Raw genomic sequence first — 7087 nt, forward strand, 5'->3', positions numbered from 1 at the left:
CACTCTCAAGACAGGTTTCTAAAGTAGGGAATTATACATACAAGCACACAGGGGGGCTTGTCTACACTGTTTTTAAACTAATTAATCTAGGGTCACCATATTTCCAGTTCCAAAAAAGAGGACACCTGTCACCCGGTGCCCTGTCCCTGTCCATTCTGTTGCTCCTCACTGCCAAGTCACAGCACCCCCCATCCCTGCTGCTGCCCCTCACTCCTGACCCCAGCCCTGCCAGTACCCCTCACTCCCAAACCACAGTACCCTGCCCCCCTGAGCCATGGTGTTACCCCTCACTCCCAACCTGATGCTTCCCCACTCCATCCCTGCTGGTGCCCCTTACTCCTGACCCACAGCCCCCGGCACTGCCAGTGCCCCCAACCCTCCCAACCCAGTCCCCTGCCCCCCAGCCCTGCCAGGTGTCCCAGCTGTCCCGGTCCTAACCAGGCCGGAGCATGGTTGCTCTGATTCATGCAGGCAGCAGCGGCAGTAGGTGTTGGGCCCCAGCGCACGCTGGAGGAAAGAGAAGGGGAGGCTTGTGGCACCTCCCACCCTGAGTTGGGGCTGTCACACTGGGCCAGGCAGCCTGGCCACACGCCCCCACCCACTTCCTCCTCCTGGCTGCTTGGCCCCTGCGCTAACATCAGGCCACAGAGTTCCCCGCTGCCCTCAAAGGGCCCTCGTCCCTTTCCCTCACTGGAAGAGCAGGCAGTCCCCCACCCGCACACCCTGTCCTGACCAAATGTCTGGGGTTTTGCTTTTTTCAGCTGTTGGGAGCAGTGGAAGGCAATCAGAGGCAGCAGGGAGTGCTACATGGGTCTGCACATGCCTCTGCAACTGCAGGCAGGTACATCTGTGCTCCCTGCAGCCTCCAATTACCCTGCCCCTGCTCCCAGCAGTGAAGCAAAGCAAAATCACACATATTTGGTCAGATTTAAAAAACCTGCCCGTTCAGACATCAGAGGGATCAAAAAGAGGACATGTCCAGGAAAACACCAATAGACAAGGCCTGAACTGGCCAAATCATTGGCTAAATCATAAGGGAGGAATTACTATTTTCATAAAGCATCTAAATGTCATTACCGTGGCAAGCTACCAGCTAGCAACAGGAGGGACCCCACTCAGCATCTCTAGAGAATGACATTTAGCAGTGTTCTGGTTAGAGTGCCATTGCAGCAGCAGCAGAAGCACAGCTATAAAAGTCCATATCTTAATGCAATCCACCCACAGTAATCTAGGTCTCAGGCAATGGTGCTAGTGACAGCACATATGCTTCCTATTCCAAATAGAGTAATGCTACACTCATCTTATTCAGCTCACGAAAACAAGTAGGTGTAATTAGAATATTCCATAAACCAAATGTTAGCAGAAATTAATGCATGTGTAAGGACATGCCCTCCACCCTCCATCACTGACACAGTCTACAGGCAAAGTTCCAACTTCAATTCCAAGACTGCAAAATTAAGGAACTCCAGTGAAGACAATGGAACAACCCTGAATTTGCACTTCAAGTCCTATCAGAATTTGCCCCCCAATAGACCTAGTAGAGGTGGAAGATGTGGGAATTTTTGTAATTTTTTTTAAATGGGTAGTAGGAACACCTTATTTTTTTCTCCCTCACTGTGAACTGTTATCACTAGGTTGAATGAGTTAAGCTCTGACCTGGTCTAAGGGAAGTGCATCATGGTAAGCAGCAAAGGCGAGTGTGGATGAACATAAAACAACCTGCAGGAATTGGATGGGGCTATTCCATTTAGCTATGGGGCTATTCTTAACTTTGTGAAGATAAGGGAAGCCCCGGTGATGACTAGTTCAAGAACTAGGAACAAAAGAGCTGGGAACAAAGAGATTGCACATTTTTAAAGTTTTTCTTCAATGAGACTACGACCCAGCGTGCTTTGCCCTTTTGCTTCTGCACCTATGGACTTCATCTTATGTTTGGATTGGCTGTACTAATCTAAGGACTCCGCATGCTGTATCCCAGTTGACAACTGGCTTCTCTTGGAAAGTCCTGAAACATTGCAATTAAATCTGATTGCTTTATTCCCCTTTAAAAAGGGGAGTAGAAATCAAGCTAATTTGGACTCCACTATTGGGGATCAGGACAAACATGGATGTTGTACCCCAAAAAAGCAAAGTCTTGAAGCTGAAGAAAGTGTGAGGCTCACTCTTACAAAGAACTTGTCTGAAGTGAGTTTCACAAAGCACTCAGAGAAGCTATATAAAGGCCGGGGTCCTGAGCAAGCTGAATAAATTTGTGAGGGGTGAATATTTGCATGTTTAATTGATCTTTAATAAATTAAATCAATCTTGTATTTTCTGTCCCTTTGGCCTCAAAATCATCTACACATGGTCACTAAGTCTTGTTTTAAAAGGTTATTTTAAAAGGATAACTTACCGCCAATTCAGGTCTCAAGTGAAGTTTCAAACAGCCATAGGCAAAGTTGGGCAGCAGGATGGGAATCATGGCATGACTGATGCAGTTCCCCTTCCACAGGTCTTTGCCAGTTCCAAGGAGGATGCACCAAGATGATCTGCACAGATCACCTGGTCACTAATCTCACTCCCCAACAAGTTAGAATTGTACTCCTCAAACTATACACTACTGTGAGTGGTAGCGAGAGGAATTGGGTTAGCACTATAGGGAAAGCCAAAATACATGTCTGTCTGATTACACCAGGTAACTAAACATGGCATTTACTCCCACATTCACTTGAAATATTGACTAGTATGTATTTACCCAAATCCAAGACAACTTTCAAATTAAGACAAACTCCCAATAATTTGATTCTAGACATGGTAAATGTGTTTATTTCTTATAATTTTTCATGTCTATTATCTAATTATTGGAGGGGAGTCTTAAATTCATCTCCACCACTGTTGAAATGAGGAAAGAAGTGGCAGAGAGGCAAGCAGTGGCAGGGAGGCAGGCAGCAGAAGGAGTTAAGCAGCCTGAACCTTACCCCTGCCACCTGTCCCCCTAACCACTTGCCCCTTCTGGCAACTGTACCCCCCAACATGGTGCTTGAGCCCAGTAGCACCTGCCCCCCTTGCTGCCAGTGCCCCCTGCTGCCTATGCCCTTCCCTGTTGGCTGCACCCTCTAGTGCCTGCCCTCTCTGCCACCTCCACCCAACCGCCTGCCCCCCGGGTGTCTGTGGTCCCTCCACACTTGCCCCCCAAAGCTGCCTCTCTCCCCGCCATCACCACTTGCTCACAATCATGGCTCCAGCTCAAGGCACAGAGCACATACTGGCTCTGGCCCCCACCCTGGGACCAGGTTAGAGTTGGAGCTGGGACTGAGGCAAGAGCTGCTGCTGTTGGGCTGGACAGATCAAAAGCCCAGACTGAAGGAAAGCAGCAGTGTGAGAAAAGGGGTGGTAGAGGCAGCAGGGAGCAGGGCAGAGGTGGCAGGCAGCAGGTGGTATTGTGGGGAGAAGCAGCAGGGAGCAGGTGGCAGCGGCAGCTCTGACCCAAGCTCAGGTCAGAGCTAGAGCCAGACCTGCAGTAACTGTCTACTCCCTGCCTTGTACTCAAATCCAAGACAAGAGGCTCCCCCACCCATGTTGAATGGGGGGAGGGAATCTTGGATTTGAGTAAACATGATACTTCCTTCTCTAGGAGTGCTGTAATACAGCAGGCCCAGTGGTGCACACACAATTTAAAACTAAGTACATTTAATAAACGTACAACCAGCTACCGCTGCATATATCCTTAATTCCAACTTGTTGAGAGACTCTCTGGAGCCCAAAAATAATCAAAAGGAAGCACATGTGCATGGCTGTGGTAGTACTAGCTGCAGATTAAGCCATGAAGATTAATGTGCCAAATATGGTACAATACCTTATCCACTTAAATATAAGATAACCCTGAATATAGGACAACCCTCCCAATAATTAGATTCTATATATGGAAAATTTATAAATTTGTTATAATTTTTCAGGTATAGAACCTAATTATTGGAAGTGGGCCTTGCATTTGTCCCCTTCCTACTGCTACAGTAGCAGAAATAAGTCTAGGGGATGAGATGGCCCCCTTGCCCCCCCAAACTTCTTCCTTCTGCAGCCTATTCCCTGCCCCCTCTTTACTGTCAGGCTGTAGCAGGTTCAAGCCCTCGGGAGCTGCCGTGCTGCCCCCTGGTGGCTATGCAGCTCCTGCCCCACTCAAGCTTCCTGGGTAACCTCCTTCTTATCTCATCTGCTATGCTTTGATGTACTTAGTTGATTTTTAAAAGAGAGGCTGCTTAGGGTCCCTGAGTGAGCACTCATGCATCCACCAGCCAGCTGGTCCTGCCCCTCAAGTGCTAAGTGGGCCCTCCTGGCCTGATCATGACCCAAGATACCTGTTGCCCTAAGAGCTATTTGCAGCCTCCTTCTGACCCTGCAGCCATACCCATGCCTTGTAGATATTACCAGTTATCACTTCAGGCTTCTTCAGGTCCCCATGCCCTTGCTGGAGCTTCTGCCTTCCCAGCTCCGGACCCCTTTTATCTGGCTGAGCTGCTTTCAGCCAAGGTCCACTGCATTGGACCTGGTTTCCAGGCTCCAGCCCCTGTCGCCCCTCTTGAGGTTTTGGGCCCCTGGCCCTGGCTGTGTCCCTCTTTCTGCCTGCCTGATCTTAAGCCCCAGCCCCTGGCAGGGCTCCAAAACTGCATATACCCCTCAGGCACCCCACTGTGACTTCAACTTTAGTGTGCCCTCAGGCACCTGTGGCTCCTCTTCATCACCCGTTTTAGCCACATCCGGTCCACTGGTCTGAAGCTTAAACAAAAACATAAGGCCACTGGCTGTAACTAAAATGCCCCCACTCTGGGTCCTACTCCCTGCAAGCTATAAGCCTCTTATTTGCCTCCTGTAGCCATCCTGCTCAGGCACTCCTCTCCCTGCTGCATGCAGGGCCAGTTTCCCTGCTCTGGCTCAGTTCCTGGGTTTATATGCCTCCTAAGCCCTGCCCCTTCTGGTCAAGTGTCTCCCCAGCCACCTACAGAGGTCTCCACTTTGGATCTGATGGCTAGCTTCCAGGGCAGCCTATGGCTGCTACCCTTGCTAGTTTAACTGTGCACTAGCTGACCAAGCAGGACTCTGCCCAACTGTCCTATTGCTGGGCCTCTAGCCTAACAATAGGCACTTGTAAGCTATGAGTCCCTGGCTGCCCAACTCCCCTGCAGCCAGCTCATAATGGGCAATGCTTCCCCCACCTGGGGAGCTCTCAGCCACTGCTTCTCCCTTATAGTAAACAGAAGCCTCTGGCTCCGTTACACAGGCCCTGCTCTCCTCGAGCACATGGAAGTGAGGGGCAATTTTGAAAACACCAACCTTGAAATAAACATGCCTGTAGCAATGTGCATATTCTATAGGTACCAGTAGACTTAGCTCAACCAGAATTGATGCATATTACCTTTCTGAAACTGCTGCACAGGTACTCCATAAACACACTTTTAAACAGCACTTGTGTTCCCTCTTATGTATAGTACAAACTATGCTTTTTTTTTTCAAAAAAAATTATTTCTGTATATATAAATACCAAGTGAACCACAGAGGTCACTTGACAGGTTGTTAGAGGTAGAGTGTTATATATATTCACAGTGGTCCAATGAAAGTTCCTACCCCAAAAACTCCTTTTTTCTCCCCGTGGAGTCTAATTTTTGGAGGGTTGTCTTAAATTTGTCCCAGGCACTGCTGTAGTGGGGAAAGCAGTGGGGGGTAGGTGGGGGAAATCAAGTAGCTTGACTCTTGCTCCTTGTCCCCTGGTACCTGCCCGCCCCCACTTGCTCCCCCCCACCCACACAGCCTCAATCCTCCAAATGCCCCCTTCTTTGCTCTCCCCCTCTTCCTCCCCTTGTTGCAGGAGCAGCCTGGGGTGCAGAACCCTTGACTGCTCTGGGCCCAGCCCAGCCCAGCCCAGGAGCAGTGGCAGCAGCTCTGGGGCTGTCAGAGGGAGATGGGGGGCAGAGGCATCAGGTGTGGCACTGGTCCTTACCCAGGGTTGGGACCAGGGCTGGGACTCGAACTGGAACCAGAGTCATTGCCTGTCCCCCCACTGCCCCGTACTTGAATCCAAGACAAGGCTCCCTATGACCCATGTTAAAGGAGGAAAAAGAAAAACCTTGTCTTGGATTCAAGTAAATACGGTAATTCCTGGACCATCACAGCTACAACATCACTCCAACACTATAAATGTATTTAAATATTCACTGGAACAGAGATGAGAACCCACGCACACTGCCCTCCTAGGTGTGGGCTACTGAGGCTACTGAGTCAGTTATTCTCACTCACTGGCCCAGTGCATCGTACAGGGTTGAACAGCAGATATGGAAATATCTGTCTTTTTTACAGCCGATGATAACATATTTTAGCATTATCAGTGGCACACATTAAATGTTTTTTTTCCCATCTAGAACCTTCTGATGTTTTAAAGATACAGCAAGCGCAGCAGGGCTGGATCTTGTAAGGTCCCTTCTAGCCCCTAACATCCATGAATCTATGGTACCAGATTCTGTCAAGGTTTTTCTTACTCCACTGATTTGGGACTGTTTGCGGAGTAAAATTCTACCTAATACGAGGGAGAGAATGTAGACCATGATGTAGACTATTGCTAGGACCAACAGAAAACAAAAGTATTAGGTAAGCCTACAACAAAGGCTTAGAAATGGCAGTGACTTTCATCCAGAACATGAATATTCTCTGGTTGAACTAATTTTCTGTACACAAGCAAGCATAGGGAGCCATAAGGAATTGTTAAATAAATTATAAGAACCCCAGAATTGGAGAAAAGACTAATCTAGTTGCACAGCAGAACTTCCTTAAGAAAGACACAGCCTGCAGAGCTTGATAAAGGAAGGAACTGAGAGAAATGATATTCAGAAAAATACTCTTAAAGATCACCAGGTATTCAGAAACATTCTTGCCCCCTCTTCTCTTCTGGTGAGGAAATGAAAATTACTTTTCCTTTGAACCCAAACACACTGCACCTCTGCCACTCCCAGGGATACTGTTTAATGCAGTGATTCTTTGTAAACATCAATGGCCAGTCCCGGCCCAGTGCCCCTCACTCCAGATCTGTCAGCCTGCACTCCCTCACCCGGTGTGTGGGGCA

This window comes from Alligator sinensis, unplaced genomic scaffold (assembly GCF_000455745.1).
Source record: "Alligator sinensis unplaced genomic scaffold, ASM45574v1 scaffold802_1, whole genome shotgun sequence".
Taxonomy (NCBI): Eukaryota; Metazoa; Chordata; order Crocodylia; family Alligatoridae; genus Alligator; species Alligator sinensis.